The following is a 20,850-nucleotide window of genomic DNA, read 5'->3' as shown; positions in this document are numbered from 1 at the left end:
TAATGACATATAATGTGTATAAAACATGTGAGTATCATCATAAAAGTACCATGGAACATAAGAAATTATAGATACGTTTGAGACGTATCAGTGACAGTGTGCACACCGTGTTTGTTTCTTAAGCTTAATTTACATAAATACTTATGAATTGTGGTGTCTAGTTAGTACCATCTTTGTATGCTGTGACAGCGTGGGGCGTCCATAGATTGGGAATGCGAACTTTAAGGAGTGCTTATGCATCCCTACGCAGTGAATTGTGTTTATTATCAAACCGGAGAGTGGTTCAGATAGTATAGTGAAGTGATAATATCTATGTATTCAATTATGTTATAATTGTTGAGAGTGTCCACTAGTGAATGTATGATCCCTAGGCCTTGTTTCCAAGCATTGAAACACCGTTTACAACCAGTCCTGCTACATGTTTGCTTGTTCCATTTTTTATTTCAGATTGCAATTATTACTTAAAATCATCCATATTACTTGTATTTCACTATCTCTTCACCGAACTAGTGCACCTATACACCTGACAAGTGTATTGGGTGTGTTGGGGACACAAGAGACTTCTTGTATCGTGATTGCAGGGTTACTTGAGAGGGATATCTTTGACCTCTACCTCCTTGAGTTCGATAAACCTTGGGTGATCCACTTAAGGGAAACTTGCTGCTGTTCTACAAACCTCTGCACTTGGAGGCCCAACACTGTCTACAAGAATAGAAGTGTGCGTATACATCAGGGGGTAAAAAAAACTCCAAGAAAAGAAAGTTGATTGTACATAGAGGATGACATGCGGGTCCCATGAGCAAACAGCTTACTCAACGTTTCCAAGGCAGCAGGGGATCAAAAGAAAAAGGAAATAGCTAAAAATCAGAAGGTGAAAAAATCCAAGAAAAGAAACTTTTATAGTACATAGAGGATGACATGCGGGTCCCATGAGCCAGCATGTTCCTCAATGTTTCAAAGGCGGCATGAGATCAAATGAAAAAGGCAAGTAGGAGCCAAAAATAATCCAAGAAAAAAACTTTTATTGCACATAGAGGATGACATATGGGTCCCATTTTGCAGCAGTGGTCTCAACGTTTTAAAGGTGGCATGAGTTCGAAAGAAAAAGGCAAGTGACCAAATATCAGGAGCAAAAAATAATCCAAGAAAACAAACTTTTATTGTACATAGAGGATGACATGCGGGTCCCATTTTGCAGTAGCGGTGTCAACGTTTCAAACGTGGCACATGATCGAAAGAAAAAGGCAAGTGGCAAATATCAGGTGCCAAAAATAACTCCAAGGAAAGAAACTTGATTGTACATAGCGGATGACATGCGGGTCCCATTATGCGGCAGCGGTCTCACCGTTTCAAAGGTGGCACGGGATCGAAAGAAAAAGGCAAGTGACCAAATATCAGGTGCCAAAAATAACTCCAAGAAAGGAAATGTTTATTGTACATAGATGATGACATGCGGGTCCCATTTTGCAGCAGTGGTCTCAACGTTTCCAAGGCGGCACGGGATCAAAAGAAAAAGGAAGTAGCCAAAAATTAGGGTGTAAAAAAAATCCAAGAAAAGAAAGAATTTTCGTTCATAGAGGATGACATGCGGGACCCATGATCCTGCATCGTAAACGGCTCGATCGGAGAACGTTGAACGAGATGACGTGATCGAGAAAAAACAATGCTAGAGAGGCTGCCATCTGGGCCCCACATCCCTGGGCGGTGTGGATTTGCGTTGACTCGGCCGACGCACCCGAGAATTCATCATGCACCACGTCCCGGGCCACCACACGCGACGTTTTCAACGTTTACGTTGGGCTAGATGGCCTAATAACGAGAAAAAAGTTTTGACATGCAGCACGGAGAGAGCAAAAATCGTTGGGCATGGTGCATCAGCAACCACGACGCGACTTTCAATTCATCGGCCATGGCAACTTTTCTTGTAGTGTAAATAAACTTCCATTTTTTGGAAACTTGGAGTTTCATTATTGAAGATTTTATTATTGCACACCATCCATAATGCTCAAGCAACAAGGATTGAAATTTCCATGAAGAAAGGCAGGTTGAGCTTGTCTTTAATGTTAGTGAAACCCTCTAGTAAAGATAGATTTGCAGTTCTTTATGCGCAAATGTAGTCCCAACATTGATGTGCAAAGGGACAATGCCAGAACAAGTGAATCAAAGTCTCCTCCTCCTTGCAATTCTTTGTTGCACACAAATAGGACGCATGGAGAAATTTTTTCGGCCTAGAAGATTTCTTGTATTCAAATTCCCCGGATTTTACATCACACACTTATTCTTATTGTAGCCTCTAAACCCGCGATGTTTCAAGGGGGGCTGACTATAAGAGGCCCATGAAATTTCTATTTTTTCTCTTATATATGTGTCTTAACTACTAATATGTGTATTTGCTTACCGATTAATTCTCGAAAGATTAAATCAGTTAATCGACTGAATTCCAATTAATCCTTAATCCCAAATTAACCGAGCAGTTAACGAATTCTGATTTATTTACCGTTTCTTTTTTTACCTATATATGCATCTTCATAGAACTAGGACACCCTCGAATACTTTTAGGACATTTGATGCATTTTACTCTTTATAAAAAAATAGTTTGAACATCTACCCAGGGAAGTCAATAGTGTAGCTCATAAGTTAGAAAAAGTGGCTAGAGGTTCCGCCCAATCCACTTGGATTGAGGACCCCAACTTCTAACTTTTGGTTTGGAATGAAAGAAGAGGTTGAAAAGTTGTAAAAAATCTTTATCTATATCTTTACCTACTAATAAAGGAAGGAAGGTTTCTCCCCATAATTTTCGTCCGTTTTTGAATTAGCCTTTGTTTTCAGTTGAATTTACAAGCAATGCCACCGCCCATGTTACATAAGTACATAACGATTCGTTTAGTCGTTGCACAGAAAAGATTTCGATCTCTCCCGTCGCGTGGTTGTCCTGGGCTGGGCTCCAGCAGCCCAAAAAGACCCCTGCCGAGCGCCCGTTATGGGCTTTCAGCTGATGGACCTATACTCGATTGTTTCGTACGTACCACTTCTCCCTTCGATCGCACCACATCCAGGAGATTGAGGACCTGACAATACAACGACAACGTACCAGCCAGAGGAAAACTCTTGCTCTCCTGCATGTACACGCAATTTTGCCCGTTCCTCAAGACAAAGTTAGCTATAAATACCGCTCTACTCCCTCGAATACCACCTCAACAGAAGATTCCTTTAGACGCCGCCGTTCTACCGACTTCGTCCGATATCCACACGAGTTCTCTTGAGCAGAATTTAACAGAACGCCAACTGGCTGTGTTCCACAAGGTACGCCGTGTACTATGTTCAGTTTCTTGCCTGAGATTGCATAGATTGTAAAAGTTCGTCAGTAGTGCGTGAGGTTAGTTTAGATTGGCTACATGAATTTCGAGTACAAGGTGAAAAATCCATGTGCATATATATTCGATTGCTCAATCAGTGATTTTTTCTTGCAAAGAATTAAGGTAATGGAAGGAGCAGGACAGCCCCCAGGAAGCAAAATCATTTAAATCTATGAATGATGAGGTAAGTTTTCCTTATATTCTAAGAGTTTTGTGCCCATGAAACAAGCATGCATGATCCGTAATAGCATCAGATAGTGAATCTTGGATTGCTTATTTCTTGCAGACAATTGAGGAAATAGAAAGAGCAGGACAGACCTGTGAGGAAGCAAAATCATCTGAATCAATCGATAATGAGGTAAATTTTCCATAGCTTCTATACGTTTTCTTCCAGTGCCGATGAAACAAGCATGCATGATCCATTATAGCATCACATATTGAATCTTGGATTGCTTATTTCTTGCAGAAAATTGAGAAAACAGAAAGAGCAGGATAAATCAGCAATCAATCATCTGAATCAATCGATAAGGAGGTAAATTTTCCATAGCTTCTATAAGTTTTCTTCCAGTGAAAAAAACATGCTTGATCCGTTTTAACGCTTTGAAAAAAGCATGCTTGTAAGTAATTTTTCCATAGCATCTATGAGTTTTCTGCCGGTGAAACAAGCATGCATTATCCGTTACCGTTATAGCATCAGATATTGAATCTAGCAGTGCTTGTTTGTGGCAGGGAATTGAGGAAATACAAAGAGTAGGACAAACCTGTGAGGAAGAGGAAGCAAAATCATCTGAATATATCGATGAGGAGGTAAATTTTCCATAGCTTCTACAAGTTTTCTGCCGGTGAAACAAACATGCTTGTACTTGCTGAATTATAGTCCTTGTGTTGGCAGAAAATAGATTACAACATTGAAACAACCACGGATGACGATCTTGGTAACCCTATCAAAAGAGCGAAGTGTTCAGAATCACCTACATTCTCGACCTCATCTCTGGTTTCTGAATGTCCAGAATCAATTAGTTCAGAAGTAGAAAATCAGTCAGCATTGTCTCCGGTTTTCCAATTAATGAATGAAGAAACAGTTTCAGCACATGATGATGAGCAAATATTTTCAGAAGATGGTGAGAAGCAACAAGAAAAAACTAAACACATAATAAATAGTATGACATATGATTATCTCCCACAAGGTAAATTTTAACTTTTTTTTGTTTAACTTTTGTTAGGGATGCTTTCCAATATAACGCAAATGTTATTAAAAGCATTATATATGAATGTGCATTTATTTATTTTATTTTATTATTTTTTCAGATTATACATTGACTGATCTGGATTTATCTGCTCATTGTGTTATACAATACTCTAATGAAGACGATATACTCGTGATGATAGATGATATATATATCAAACAACGATATTTGGTGTGCCTGCTAGATGGAAACAAACTATATCTACTAGCTGTAAAAATAACATCCAAGGGTTTGTCTACGTATATCAATTTAAATCGGCTTACCAAATGCAATATACTGCAGTTCAGTAAGTGTCTTAATCATGCGAAACTAAGTAAAAGAGCTACACAGATAGTACAACTCAAACGTGAAAGTACTCATTCCATATTTTTGTGGCAGATCAAGCAAATCGATAGTTTACTTAGCGCACCTTTTTACCTTACACATACTCTGCCTCAAGACAGAACTAAAAACTACAGTAAAAAACGAAACCATAGAAGTATAGATGAGAACTAGCCTAACATCCAACAATACAAAGTAAGCTAACGTACCAGCAAAGAATGCAGGCAAGAATGGATCATACCGGTAGTACTAACTGCAAGTAACGCCGAAATTCCATAGAGATGGCCCTCGAGTGCCGCCTGTTGCGCCGCCGAGAGGAATCCGAGACTCAATGGAAAGCAACTTCAACTCCAGAAAGGCGACATCCACCTCACGGCAGACCACAATCAACCGCATCAACCAACCTCGAAAACTTTCCAGGACCACGATGCACGCCCAAGTCAAGAAAGCCAACAATTAACTCAGGAGAATCGACTCCAGCCACAAATAGCGACAAGCAGCCACACGCACTCAACTATTGGCGATTTAATCCAGGCAATTTGCTTCAGCAAACACACAAAATTAAAGGAGATTTGCAGTAGTAGCTTCCAATCAATAGAGCTACCACAAAGGGGATAAAGGGGGGGCAGACAATAAAGGGAAACACCCAGCAGGGAGGAGGTCACGGACCCATGGTAGAGAAAGGGGAATGAACTCGTGAGAACAGGGGAAGGGGATTAGGGGAAGGTCAGGAGAGAGTCAGATTGAGAGAGAAAGTCGGGGAAGGTGACAAGGCCTGGGTGCGGGAATTAAAAATTGAGGCTAAAGAGTGAGCAAAGATTTAAAAAAATACCTACAATGCACTTATTAAACTAGAAAACAAAATCTATATTCTGAAACACAAAAAATGGTCGAGGGACATGTTTCCTTCGTGCCGTGTTTGGAGGACGTCACTCCCCTGCCGCGTCCCCAAAACTTTAAAACACTGTATTTTTATTTTAATAGATAGAAGAAAACTCTGAACTAATATTGATGTACTAATATTTAAATCGGTGCAACATAAACAAATTACATATAAAACTTCAAAAAAAAAATCAAATTACATATAATTTTCCCCTTCCCGGCAACTGCACTATCGCTACGTACGCGGCGGTTGCGTCCGAGCCACTAACGTATCGGGCTCGCGCCTCCTCGCCTCTCATTTCGTTGTGTTCAGCGTGCACTGAGCGTCTCCTGTGTAGCGGGGATGGGCTCGGGGTGCCGAACACCGTATTGGGCCGCGCAGGACAAAAAGGCCTTTGGGGCGCGTGGATGGAAACGATACCTTGTCTGATGCGCCCCAAATCCCTTTGGGGGACGCAAGTGGAGATGCTCTTAGGTTCCATTTTCCTCCCTCAACGGCCGGCAAGTCTTGGGTTTCTCCACCTCCTGTCGACCGGTACATATGGTTCGATATGTACTCCTCTAACGAGAGAGAAAGCCTCGTTACTCACGGAAGGGAATTTTATCGGCTCTCTAAGCAAAATTGCAAAGAAGTTTCTTTGCCTCATAATTTTTTGGTTTCCCATCGACAAATGTCATAATAATGAGAATGCAATCGAATTCCAACATTTGCTCCACCCGATGCAACGCACGGGCATTTTTACTAGTCTATACCTAATAATAAAGAAAATAAGGCTTCTTGTTCGTCCGTTTTTATTTACCCTTGAGTTTCGTCCAAATTACATGGTCTGCCACCGCTGAGTTAAATAACGATTCGGTTAGCTTGTAACAAAAAAAAACAAGCGAACTGCCCATCTTTCCCAGGCTACCCCGTTCCCCTCCAGGCGCAGATCCCTCCGCCGCCAGGAATAGCCCGCACAACATCACGGCGCCAGAGGCGGACGCGAGGCCGGTGGTGGTGCCAAGAGGCAGATTCCCTCCGTTACCTAGGCTCCGCTTCTCGCGGAGTATCACAAGCGTCGCCGGACCGGGCCGCCGTTGCCGCTGCTGTCCCTTGCCTGGCCGACGCTGCTCCGCTCCCCTCCGATCCGTAGACCAAGCCCCTGGCGCCAAGGTATTTTACCTTCCCCCGATTCGTGCATGCAGCTGCTGGTGGTAGTCGACAACAATTGACGTGAGTCCTCCGCTTCCTCCCAGTCCCGCACAGAGAGAATTGAGGCAAACTACAGCAATCGTCCGCCGACCAGGCTGCCGCGGAAACGGATGCCCGCGCTGGCGCCGCCCGCACTCGCCCCCGAGCCCAACTCCGCGGCCGCCTGCTTCGCCATGACTCCCAGACGCGAAGACCTGCCCATGGCCGCCCCCGAGTTCAACGCTGCCTGCTTGGCCCTGATGCCCAGACGCTCTCGACCTGCGCCTGGAGATGGTGGAGCCAATATCAGACTGCTCCTTGCAAATTTCTTCATACAAAGTGTGTTCCCGTTTTTTTGGGTGATTACAGATCAGATGCTTATGATGGGATTTAATTCTTTATCTACTTTCGTGTTCACTGTGATGTTTTCGTTGGAGAATCAAAATTGTTGCTTTCACATGTAAATCTGTGTCACTCGGGTAGTAACAGGTAAATCTCTGTCACGGGAGTATAAGGCTTTCATATGTGTTTTTTCTTCTTCGGTAATCTCGGAACCTTTTACAAATACTGAAGCTCACAATAATTCCAATATAGTCAAGCAGATCGTAAAAAAATTCAGAAAGAATGCACGAAAGATGAGTTCTTTCTGCTGTTACTTTTTTACCAACGATATTTCCTTTATTGTTTCTCCATGCTAACACTCCCTTGGGTGCGCAACAGGTAGAGTTACGTATATTATGTGATTTGAAGTGTTGCTAATCATTTCCTTTTTCCTACCTGATTTAATGTATATTTAATGTGTATTAACATATGTCCTCTTCAGTACGAAATATTAAGGTACAGAATTACAATTTAACAACCTGCAAACCGGTCAAAACTAGAGGTCTCAACCATGCAATAAGTGCACATACAAATTGGGCAACCCTAACTCTTGAGGGTAGGAACTTTTCTGTGACGGACGCTTCGTTTAGTTAAAAAAAATAGTTTTCAGTAGTGAACATCCGTGGTCTAAAAATCCGTAGCAACGCCTTATCGTCTCTTTGGACGGGCAACTCCTCAATCCATGTTGTGAGTTGTGACCGTGCACTTGTTGCTGATCTGTGCCTAGATTACTTCTAATTTTGCTTCACCACGAAACAAGTCCTACTCAACAATTTATGATTTTACTTCACGTATCAGTGTAGACATGGACTAAATCCTGGCTAGCTCATCACATCAGTGAAGGCCATGGTTGGTGACGATTGGCAACACGTAGGACTCCGGCGAGAAGAAAAGACTGCTCTCTATAGACACATGTGGTATGTAGTATAAATTATACTGAAAGACTAACTAGATGAGGAGCACCATCATAGATGGGCTGAATCTGGTTGGTTTAGGCCACTTCATACTGGCTTAATCGCCTCTTCGACGCTAACGTATTTTTGCTGAACTTTGGCTTTTCTAACACTTCAATCATTTATGATGACTGCTATACGAAAATATTTTGATCTTTATGATTGGAGCTTCTCTAAACGTAATAAACATTGTTTCTGATCCATGTCACGGATTTGACTTATATCTTCATGTATATCTATGCATTCTTTATTCTTTTTTAGTCATCTTATAAACTTTCTTATTCATGCAATACTGTAACAACTTATTCTGCTATGTTGCTAGACCAATTTTTATGATTTAAAGTCCCGCATTTTGCTCTTCCGCAGCAAAGCGCGGGCATTGTCCTAGTCTACTAATAAAGGAAGTAAGGTTTCTCCCGAAAATTTGCGTCCGTTATAAAATTGCCCATATTATTCTATTGAATTTACAGAACCTGCCACCGGTTATAAAATACGGTTCGCATAAAATTTCCTTTCTCGTGAGTCGGACGCTCGGTCCGTTGCTCAGAGCCTCGAGCGATCGCTAGCGAGCGATCTCGCCTAAAACATCACCTCCGCGCGGATTCAGCAACCCAAACTAGGAAGGCCCGGCCCAGCTCCATCTCTCCACCAATTCTGTCCTGAATTAACTTCGTCCACATGTCCACTTAGTGTCCCCGGCCACGATTTGTCTACGGCATGAGCACGAATGAACCCGTCCGAAGGCTACCTGCGGTTACAAAAATAAAGTGAAGCCTGTAATAATAGTCCCACCTCGCTTTCCTATACGGATCCACACCGATTTATATACGTCAAGTTTTTGTACATCAGCAAGCCTCCCAGAAAAACAAGAAGTAGCATCACCATTGCGTCGCCAACGTTGAGGCTTTGCTGCCAGACTAGATTGCATTTGGAACTTTCTTTATTGGTCAGCTCACAGCTCAAGAAAAAAAAATAGCTCACGACTTCGATGTGTTTTTGAACAAATCAAGCTCGATCATGTTTAATTTGCTTTACACTAAACTTAAGGCTTATGTTTTTTAAAATAAAATCAAGTAAAGTTGTACCAAACTTTCAGAAGAATCTATCAAAAAATATGTCAGTTTGTAATATGCAAATTATACTTCATTTTTTTGTACCAGTCATTCTTTGCCCCGAACATATGCAAATTATACTTCATTTTTTTGTACCAGTCATTCTTTGCCCCGAACATAGCTCTTTATCATCAACGAACTGATACTCGCAAGCTTTTGCAGCCACGATCACACGACTTGGTTAGCGTAGAGTACAAGCTATGTCCAATTTGTCAACAAAAGGAAGATGGTGGTGGCGGCTGCCGACGCAGAGTACATGCATAGCATCATGGTGGCAACGCTTATACAGATTATCACTCTCAGGTGGCCAACATCAATGGTGCAACCGTGCCATGGAAACATGGCACATATCTAGATTTATACCATCCTCGTGCAACGCAACTATTATTTTCTTTGGACTGATTTATCCTCCCGCCAAATCACATATAACGCACCACAACTTATTGTAGATAGGAAGGAATAGGTCTTCTTCCGCTTTTCGTCTGACCGTTCTCTCCCGAGCACCCAATGCCGCCACAACGCACTCCATCCCTACCTCATGATGCAGCTCCAGGATGACCCACGACTCACGAGTAAGGTCCGCGGGCATGAGGTGGAGCGTGTTGACTGGGTGGCACAAGTTAGAGACGAGGGAGAGAGCTGCGTACAGCCGGGCGACAGAAGCAAGCTGAGGTGGCCAAGCATGTGCAGGAGAGAGGGAGGTGGGCCGGAATAGGCTCTCGACATTGAGTTGACGGCGGCCAAGATGGGCGACGGGGGCAGCAGCTGATAGTGCTGCAAGCCAATGGGAGAGAGGGAGACGCGGGGCTGGCACGTGGTTGGTCGGGGCCGGGCAGAAGAGGAACTCAACAATGTGTTTTATTCCGCAGCAACGCGCGAACATCTTTACTATTAAATCTCAATCCGTTGGTACGTACGTCCCTAGTCTCGATCGCTAATACCTCTCGAGTGGAACGAACAGGCCCAGTTATGGACAAGACAAGCCCAGTTATGTTTTCATCGTACCAGTTCATTTATTTTCCTATCCCCTCCCCGAAACGAGCACTCCCGAACAGAACTGTCATGGCCGCCACCCCTGGATCTCTGGCCACCGGAGTCGCCGCCTCCTCCGGCCGATGGAACGGAACGGAAGCTGTCCCGAACCCACGCCCGCCTCTGTTGTGCTTCCGCGGCCAATTCCTCTTTCCCCGCTTCCTCCGGAATTGACCTGTTGCAACACCCGTCTCCGTGCAGCCGCCCCATCCCTCCCATGGCGCGCCGCCTACCCAGCCCCCGTGTACTGGATAACTCGCGCACGCTGGATTCGTTGGAGGCGATGCACGCTAGCTGACCTGCACTTGTGATGGCGTGTATTTCACACGTTCGTTGGGCAACCCCAAGAGGAAGGTATGATGCGCACAGCAGCAAGTTTTCCCTCAGAAAGAAACCAAGGTTTATCGAACCAGGAGGAGCCAAGAAGCACGTTGAAGGTTGATGGCGGCGGGATGTAGTGCGGCGCAACACCGGAGATTCCGGCGCCAACGTGGAACCTGCACAACACAACCAAAGTACTTTGCCCCAACGAAACGGTGAGGTTGTCAATCTCACCGGCTTGCTGTAACAAAGGATTAACCGTATTGTGTGGAAGATGATTGTTTGCAGAGAAAACAGTAAAACAAGTATTGCGGCAGATTTGTATTTCGAGTATTAAAGAATTGGACCGGGGTCCACGAGTTCACTAGAGGTGTCTCTCCCATAAGACGAACAGCATGTTGGGTGAACAAATTACAGTTGGGCAATTGACAAATAAAGAGAGCATGACAATGCACATACATATCATGATGAGTATAGTGAGATTTAATTGGGCATTACGACAAAGTACATAGACCGCCATCCAACTGCATCTATGCCTAAAAAGTCCACCTTCGAGGTTATCATCCGAACCCCCTCCGGTATTAAGTTGCAAAGCAACGGACAATTGCATTAAGTATGGTGCGTAATGTAATCAACAACTACATCCTTAGACATAGCATCAATGTTTTATCCCTAGTGGCAACAACACAACACAACCTTAGAACTTTCTCATCATCGTCCCAGTGTCAATGCGGGCATGAACCCACTATCGAGCATAAGTACTCCCTCTTGGAGTTAAAAGTAAAAACTTGGCCAGAGCCTCTACTAGAAACGGAGAGCATGCAAGATCATAAACAACACATAAGCATAACTTTGATAATCAACATAACAAGTATTCTCTATTCATCGGATCCCAACAAACGCAACATATAGAATTACAGATAGATGATCTTGATCATGATAGGCAGCTCACAAGATCCGACAATGATAGCACAATGGGGAGAAGACAACCATCTAGCTACTGCTATGGACCCATAGTCCAGGGGTAGACTACTCACTCATCACTCCGGAGGCGACCATGGCGGTGTAGAGTCCTCCGGGAGATGATTCCCCTCTCCGGCAGGGTGCCGGAGGCGATCTCCGGGATCCCCCGAGATGGGATCGGCGGCGACGGCGTCTCGGTAATGTTTTCCGTATCGTGGCTCTCGATGCGGAAGTTTCGTCACGGAGGCTTTAAGTAGGCGGAAGGGCAAGTCGAGAGGCGGCACGGGGGCCCACACCATAGGCCGGCGCGCCCGGGGGTGGGGCCGCGCCGCCCTAGGGTTTGGCCACCCCGTGGCCCCTCTTCGTCTCGTCTTCGGTCTTCCGGAAGCTTCGTGAGAAAATAGGCCTCCGGGCTTTTATTTTGTCCAATTCCGAGAATATTTCTTTACTAGGATTTCGAAACCAAAAACAGCAGAAAACGACGAATCGGCACTTCGGCATCTTGTTAATAGGTTAGTTCCGGAAAATGCACGAATATGACATAAAGTGTGCATAAAACATGTAGATAACATCAATAATGTGGCATGGAACACAAGAAATTATCGATACGTTGGAGACGTATCAGCATCCCCAAGCTTAGTTACGCTCGTCCCGAGCGAGGTAAAACGATAACAAAGATAATTTACGGAGTGACATGCCATCATAAACTTGATCATACTATTTGTAAAGCATATGTAGAGAATGCAGCGATCAAAACAATGGTGATGACATGAGTAAACAAGTGAATCATAAAGCAAAGACTTTTCATGAATAGCACTTCAAGACAAGCATCAATAAGTCTTGCATAAGAGTTAACTCATAAAGCAATAATTCAAAGTACAGGTATTGAAGCAACACAAAAGAAGATTAAGTTTCAGCGGTTGCTTTCAACTTGTAACATGTATATCTCATGGATATTGTCAACATAGAGTAATATAATAAGTGCAATAAGCAAGTATGTAGGAATCAATGCACAGTTCACACAAGTGTTTGCTTCTTGAGGTGGAGAGAAATAGGTGAGCCGACTCAACATTGAAAGTAAAAGAATGGTCCTCATAGAGGAAAAGCATCGATTGCTATATTTGTGCTAGAGCTTTGATTTTGAAAACATGAAACAATTTTGTCAACGGTAGTAGTAAAGCATATGCATCATGTAAATTATATCTTATAAGTTGCAAGCCTCATGCATAGTGTACCAATAGTGCTCGCACCTTGTCCTAATTAGCTTGGACTACCTGGATTATCACCGCAATACATATGCTTTAACCAAGTTTCACAAAGGGGTACCTCTATGCCGCCTTGTACAAAGGTCTAAGGAGAAAGCTCGCATTTGGATTTCTCGCTTTTGATTATTCTCAACTTAGACATCCATACCGGGACAACATAGACAACGAGATAATGGACTCCTCTTTTAATGCTTTAAGCATTTGACAACAATTAATTCTTTTCTCATTAGAGATTTGAGGATATTTGTCCAAAACTGAAACTTCCACCATGAATCATGGCTTTAGTTAGCGGCCCAATGTTCTTCTCTCACAATATGCATGCTCAAACCATTCAACTCAGTGTAGATCGCCCTTACTTCGGACAAGACGAACATGCATAGCAACTCACATGAAATTCAACAATGAGTTGATGGCGTTCCCCAGTAAACATGGTTATCGCACAACAAGCAACTTAATAAGAGATAAAGTGCATAATTACATATTCAATACTACAATAGTTTTTAAGCTATTTGTCCCATGAGCTATATATTGCAAAGGTGAATGATGGAATTTTAAAGGTAGCACTCAAGCAATTTACTTTGGAATGGCGGGAAAATACCATGTAGTATAGGTAGGTATGGTGGACACAAATGGCATAGTGGTTGGCTCAAGTATTTTGGATGCATGAGAAGTATTCCCTCTCGATACAAGGTTTAGGCTAGCAAGGCTATTTGAAACAAACACAAGGATGAACGGTACAGCAAAACTCACATAAAAGACATATTGTAAACATTATAAGGCTCTACACCGTCTTCCTTGTTGTTCAAACTCAAAACTAGAAATTATCTAGACCTTAGAGAAACCAAATATGCAAACCAAATTTTAGCATGCTCTATGTATTTCTTCATTAATGGGTGCAAAGCATATGATGCAAGAGCTTAAACATGAGCACAACAATTGCCAAGTATCACATTACCCAAAACATTTATAGCAATTACTACATGTATCATTTTCCAATTCCAACCATATAACAATTTAACGAAGGAGAAACTTCGCCATGAATACTATGAGTAGAAACCAAGGACATATTTGTCCATATGCTACAGAGGAGTGTGTATCTCTCCCATAAAGTGAATGCTAGGATCCATTTTATTCAAACAAAACAAAAACAAAAACAAACCGACGCTCCAAGAAAAAGCACATAAGATGTGGCCGAATAAAAATATAGTTTCGGGGAGGAACCCGATAGTTTGTTGATGAAGAAGGGGATGCCTTGGGCATCCCCAAGCTTAGACGCTTGAGTCTTCTTGATATATGCAGGGGTGAACCACCGGGTGCATCCCCAAGCTTAGAGCTTTCACTCTCCTTGTTCATGTTGCATCATACTCCTCTCTTGATCCTTGAAAACTTCCTCCACACCAAACTCGAAACAACTCATTAGAGGGTTAGTGCACAATATAAATTGACATATTCAGAGGTGACACAATCATTCTTAACACTTCTGGACATTGCATAATGCTACTGGACATTAGTGGATCAAAGAAATTCATCCAACATAGCGAAAGAGGCAATGCGAAATAAAAGGCAGAATCTGTCAAAACAGAACAGTTCGTATTGACGAATTTTAAAATGGCACCAGACTTGCTCAAATGAAAATGCTCAAATTGAATGAAAGTTGCGTACATATCTGAGGATCATGCACGTAAATTGGCATAATTTTCTGAGCTTCCTGCAGGGCAGTGGGCTCAGATTCGTGACAGCAAAGAAATCTGGAACTGCGCAGTAATCCAAATCTAGTACTTACTTTTCTATCAACGGCTTAACTTGGCACAACAAAACTCAAAACTAAGATAAGGAGAGGTTGCTACAGTAGTAAACAACTTCCAAGACACAAAATAAAAACAAAGTACTGTAGGTAAAAACATGGGTTGTCTCCCATAAGCGCTTTTCTTTAACGCCTTTCAGCTAGGCGCAGAAAGTGTGTATCAAGTAACATCGAGAGATGAAGCATCAACATCATAATTTGTTCTAATAATAGAATCATAAGGTACCTTCATTCTCTTTCTAGGGAAGTGTTCCATACCTTTCTTGAGAGGAAATTGATATTTTATATTTCCTTCCCTCATATCAATAATAGCACCAACGAGTTCGAAGAAAAGGTCTTCCCAATATAATTGGACAAGATGCATTGCATTCAATATCCAAGACAACAAAATCAATGGGAACAAGATTATTGTTAACGGTAATGCGAACATTATCAACTTTACCCAAAGGTTTCTTTGTAGAATGATCAGCAAGATTAACATCCAAATAACAATTTTTCAGCGGTGGCAAGTCAAGCATATTATAAATTTTCTTCGGCATAACGAAATACTTGCACCAAGATCACATAAAGCATTACAATCAAAATCTTTAACCTTCATCTTAATGATGGGCTCCCAACCATCTTCTAGCTTTTTAGGAATAGAGGCTTCGCGCTCTAGTTTCTCTTCTCTAGCTTTTATGAGAGCATTTGTAATATGATGCGTGAAAGCCAAATTTATAGCACTAGCATTAGGACTTTTAGCAAGTTTTTGCAAGAACTTTATAACTTCAGAGATGTGGCAATCATCAAAATTCAAACCATTATAATCTAAAGCAATGGGATCATCATCCCCAATGTTGGAAAAAATTTCAGCGACTTTATCACGAGCGGTTTCAGCAGTTTTAGCAGTTTCGAGCGGTTTTTCGCGCTTTGCATTAGAAGTGGAAACATTGCTAACACCAATTCTTTTATTAGTATGAGTAGGAGGTGCAGCAACATGTGTAGCATTAGCACTACTAGTGGTGGTAATAGTCCAAACTTTAGCTATATTCTTCTCTTTAGCTAGTTTTTCATTTTCTTCTCTATCCCACCTAGCACACAGTTCAGCCATTAATCTTATATTCTCATTAATTCTAACTTGGATGGCATTTGCTGTAGTAACAATTTTATTTTCAATATCCCTATTAGGCATAACTTTTGATTTCAAAAGATCAACATCGGAGGCAAGACTATCAACTCTAGAAACAAGAATATCAATTTTATTGAGCTTTTCCTCAACAGATTTGTTAAAGGCAGTTTGTGTACTAATAAATTCTTTAAGCATGGCTTCAAGTCCAGGGGTGTATTCCTATTATTGTTGTAAGAATTCCCATAAGAATTAGCATAACCGTTACCATTATTATAAGGATATGGCCTATAGTTATTACTAGAATTGTTCCGATAAGCATTGTTGTTGAAATTATTATTTTTAATGAAGTTTACATCAACATGTTCTTCTTGTGCAACCAATGAAGCTAATGGAACATTATTAGGATCAACATTAGTCCTATCATTCGCAAGCATAGACATAATAGCATCAACCTTATCATTCAAGGAAGAGGATTCTTCAACAGAATTTACCTTCTTACCTTGTGGAGCTCTTTCCGTGTGCCATTCAGAGTAGTTGATCATCATATTATCAAGAAGCTTTGTTGCTTCACCAAGAGTGATGGACATAAAGGTACCTCCAGCAGCTGAATCCAATAAATTCCGCGAAGAAAAATTTAGTCCTGCATAGAAGGTTTGGATGATCATCCAAGTAGTCGATCCATGGGTTGGGCAATTTTTAACCGGAGATTTCATTCTTTCCCAAGCTTGAGCAACATGTTCAGTATCTAATTGTTTAAAATTCATTATGCTACTCCTCAAAGATATAATTTTAGCAGGGGGATAATATCTACCAATAAAAGCATCCTTGCATTTAGTCCATGAATCAATACTATTCTTAGGCAGAGATAGCAGCCAATCTTTAGCTCTTCCTCTTAATGAGAAAGGGAACAATTTTAGTTTAATAATATCACCATCTACATCTTTATATTTTTGCATTTCACATAGTTCAACAAAATTATTAAGATGGGCAGCAGCATCATCGAACTAATTCCGGAAAATTGATTGTTCATGACAAGATTCGATAAAGCGGGTTTAATTTCAAAGAATTCTCGCTGTAGTAGCAGGTGGAGCAATAGGTGTGCATAAGAAATCATTATTATTTGTGGTTGTGAAGTCACACAACTTAGTATTTTCAGGGTTGGCCATTTTAGCAACAGTAAATAAAGCAAACTAGATAAAGTAAATGCAAGTAAACTAATTTTTTTGTGTTTTCGATATAGAGTGCAAGACAAGTAAATAAAGTAAAACTAGCAACTAATTTTTTTTGTGTTTTGATTTAGTGCAGCAAACAAAGTAGTAAATAAAATAAAGCAAGACAAAAACAAAGTAAAGAGATTGAGAAGTGGAGACTCCCCTTGCAGCGTGTCTTGATCTCCCCGGCAACGGCGCCATAAAAAGAGCTTGATGGCGTGTATTTCACACGTTCGTTGGGCAACCCCAAGAGGAAGGTATGATGCGCACAACAGCAAGTTTTCCCTCAGAAAGAAACCAAGGTTTATCGAACCAGGAGGAGCCAAGAAGCACGTTGAAGGTTGATGGCGGCGGGATGTAGTGCGGCGCAACACCGGAGATTCCGGCGCCAACGTGGAACCCGCACAACACAACCAAAGTACTTTGCCCCAACGAAACAGTGAGGTTGTCAATCTCACCGGCTTGCTGTAACAAAGGATTAACCGTATTGTGTGGAAGATGATTGTTTGCAGAGAAAACAGTAAAAACAAGTATTGCAGTAGATTTGTATTTCAGTATTAAAGAATTGGACCGGGGTCCACAGTTCACTAGAGGTGTCTCTCCCATAAGACGAACAGCATGTTGGGTGAACAAATTACAGTTGGGCAATTGACAAATAAAGAGAGCATGACAATGCACATACATATCATGATGAGTATAGTGATATTTAATTGGGCATTACGACAAAGTACATAGACCGCCATCCAACTGCATCTATGCCTAAAAAGTCCACCTTCAGGTTATCATCCGAACCCCTCCGGTATTAAGTTGCAAAGCAACGAGACAATTGCATTAAGTATGGTGCGTAATGTAATCTACAACTACATCCTTAGACATAGCATCAATGTTTTATCCCTAGTGGCAACAACACAACACAACCTTAGAACTTTCCGTCACTCGTCCCAGGTGTCAATGCGAGGCATGAACCCACTATCGAGCATAAGTACTCCCTCTTGGAGTTAAAAGTAAAAACTTGGCCAGAGCCTCTACTAGAAACGGAGAGCATGCAAGATCATAAACAACACATAAGCATAACTTTGATAATCAACATAACAAGTATTCTCTATTCATCGGATCCCAACAAACGCAACATATAGAATTACATATAGATGATCTTGATCATGATAGGCAGCTCACAAGATCCGACAATGATAGCACAATGGGGAGAAGACAACCATCTAGCTACTGCTATGGACCCATAGTCCAGGGGTAGACTACTCACTCATCACTCCGGAGGCGACCATGGCGGTGTAGAGTCCTCCGGGAGATGATTCCCCTCTCCGGCAGGGTGCCGGAGGCGATCTCCGGGATCCCCCGAGATGGGATCGGCGGCGACGGCGTCTCGGTAATGTTTTCCGTATCGTGGCTCTCGGTGCGGAAGTTTCGTCACGGAGGCTTTAAGTAGGCGGAAGGGCAAGTCGAGAGGCGGCACGGGGGCCCACACCATAGGCCGGCGCGGCCGGGGGTGGGGCCGCGCCGCCCTAGGGTTTGGCCACCCCGTGGCCCCTCTTCGTCTCGTCTTCGGTCTTCTGGAAGCTTCGTGAGAAAATAGGCCTCTGGGCTTTTATTTCGTCCAATTCCGAGAATATTTCTTTACTAGGATTTCTGAAACCAAAAACAGCAGAAAACATCAACTGGCACTTCGGCATCTTGTTAATAGGTTAGTTCCAGAAAATGCACGAATATGACATAAAGTGTGCATAAAACATGTAGATAACATCAATAATGTGGCATGGAACACAAGAAATTATCGATACGTTGGAGACGTATCAACTTGCTGTATGCCAGATTCTGTTAGCCGATACCAGCTTGAGGAGCGCGTCCACGCTAATTCACCTCTCTGTTTGTTAGACTACCTTTGTTTCACTTGATCCAATTAGGAAAGCTTCAGTATGATGCACCGGCTCACGCATCCAAGATCCTCGTGGGGCTATACTCTATAGGGTTCGATCAGCCGAACTCCCGAATGCCAGCAGCCGGACAGGGCGGCCATGATGTAGGCGTCCGGGCGGTTGGCGTTAATGTTGCTGCCACACAAGAATAACCACTTCTCCCTCCATACAGGATTAATAGGCAATTACGCACTGCGAGAAGCAAGTTTGACTATTAATTTAGTCAACAAAATATAAGATATATGTCACAAAACTTATACCATTGGATTTGTATTCAAAAATTGTTTCCAATGATATAACTTCCGTGATGTATATCTTATATTTTATTGACTAAATTAGTAGTCAAACTTGTTTCTCGAAGTGCGTAATTGTCCTTTAATCCGGTATGGAGGTAGTACCTCATCGGGATGAAGTTGGATGACGACGGCGACGAGATCTTGTTGTACAGCGGGTCATGGGCCATAGCCGCAAATGAGGAGCAGCACCGGCGGAACCCTCGAGAGTCTACGCCACCGGCTGCCTCATAGGGTGAAGCACACGACATCGTGAGAACCGTCATTGCTGGGGTGGGTGAAGCTCTCATGCCTCGAAGCGCCTGATGCTGTCCCCGCGGACGACGATCGGCCTATAGTTGATGGCGGAAGGTGGGCGGGCCAGTGATTGAAGAGGAGAGGTGGAGAACCGGCTTTGGTAGTGTGCCCCTCAGGGGAACAAAAAATGGAAGGGCACTCAAGTCGTCGTTCTAGCCATGCATGCGTGCCAAGTGCCAACCAAGGCCACCGTTGCTGGACATGGAAGAGCAGCGGGGCGTTGTCATGAATTTGATCAAATGAGTGTAGGTGTGCTCCATGAATATGCCCCCGATTGATCGTACAAAACGTTATTAAAGGTGTTGACCGAGCTGACTAGGCGGGGCGAGAGCTGGTGGCCGGCGCGCGGCCGTGATCTTGGGGCAGGAGAGGAGCTGGACGCCCACCTCTGTGTCGCCTTTTTTTCCTAGGTCGTGAGAGTTAAAGAAAATTCATCCTTATATTACTTAGAGGTGTGTTGACTTGCCGATGCAATATTTGGATACTTCAGCTGACAGAGGAAGGCAAGATAAGGAAAAGCCTAAACTGCCGGGTATCTTCGTTGATACTGGCTGATCAAGTTCATGGTTTTAGTGTCAGAGAGATTGGTAGTTTTACTAAGTACGGGGAGCTCATTCTCGACGTGCATCATGATATGCCTTTGACAAGATATATACTCTTGTTGAGAAGATGCATATTATAAAGAGATTGTTGGGACATCAAAATTTCGGGTACTGTGGTTCGTTCAACTTTCTCGCTCTTTAAATATAATTCTGTTACACAATTCTTATTATTTTAAGTTACTTGTTATGCGCAGATTATACATAGAAAAATAGAGTTAATTTAAGACACACTTTTCTACAAGTAATATTATGAAACTTGGCTACCAATTACACTTAGCACTTGCTTCATTTACCAGCGAGACACGCCTAACCGTAGAGCGAGCCATGGACATCACGATTAACCAGCAACTTACATTGTGCACAAACGTATTGTAGGTTTTTTTCCTCCCGCTGCAACGCGCGGGCATTTGTGCTAGTTGTCCTAGTAATAACAATTTCCCTTTTTGTGGGGTACTTTCGCCTCAGCTTATTCATTGCTCACTGTTCTTGGACCGTAACCATACTGGGCCGGGTGCTCACGCGTTGCCTCCTAGGCCCACTAATCCATCTGAGAGAACTTCGGGCCATGGCGAAGTAAGCGAACAAGGCGAGCCGATAAAA

The 20,850-nt window shown here is 42.6% G+C and overlaps 1 long non-coding RNA gene across 4 annotated transcripts; it reads right to left on the bottom strand.

Moving 5' to 3' along the window:
* Positions 1-2,858: 2,858 nt before the first annotated feature.
* LOC124698745 lies at positions 2,859-5,256 on the bottom strand. Of its 4 annotated transcripts, none has more exons than XR_007001096.1 (4): positions 4,118-4,418; positions 3,675-3,815; positions 3,194-3,333; positions 2,859-3,068 (listed from the first exon to the last, which is right to left on the bottom strand). It is a non-coding gene; the product is annotated as an uncharacterized LOC124698745 (long non-coding RNA). The 4 variants fall into 4 exon arrangements; XR_007001094.1 differs by lacking the exon at positions 2,859-3,068 and adding an exon at positions 5,166-5,256 and having other exon boundaries at positions 3,095-3,333; positions 4,118-4,297; XR_007001095.1 differs by lacking the exon at positions 2,859-3,068 and adding an exon at positions 5,166-5,233 and having other exon boundaries at positions 3,095-3,333; positions 4,118-4,354.
* Positions 5,257-20,850: the final 15,594 nt, after the last annotated feature.

Source organism: Lolium rigidum, chromosome 3 (assembly GCF_022539505.1).
Source record: "Lolium rigidum isolate FL_2022 chromosome 3, APGP_CSIRO_Lrig_0.1, whole genome shotgun sequence".
Taxonomy (NCBI): domain Eukaryota; kingdom Viridiplantae; phylum Streptophyta; class Magnoliopsida; order Poales; family Poaceae; genus Lolium; species Lolium rigidum.
The sequence above is the reverse complement of the archived record's forward strand: the minus strand, read 5'-3'. Positions and strand labels throughout refer to the sequence as shown.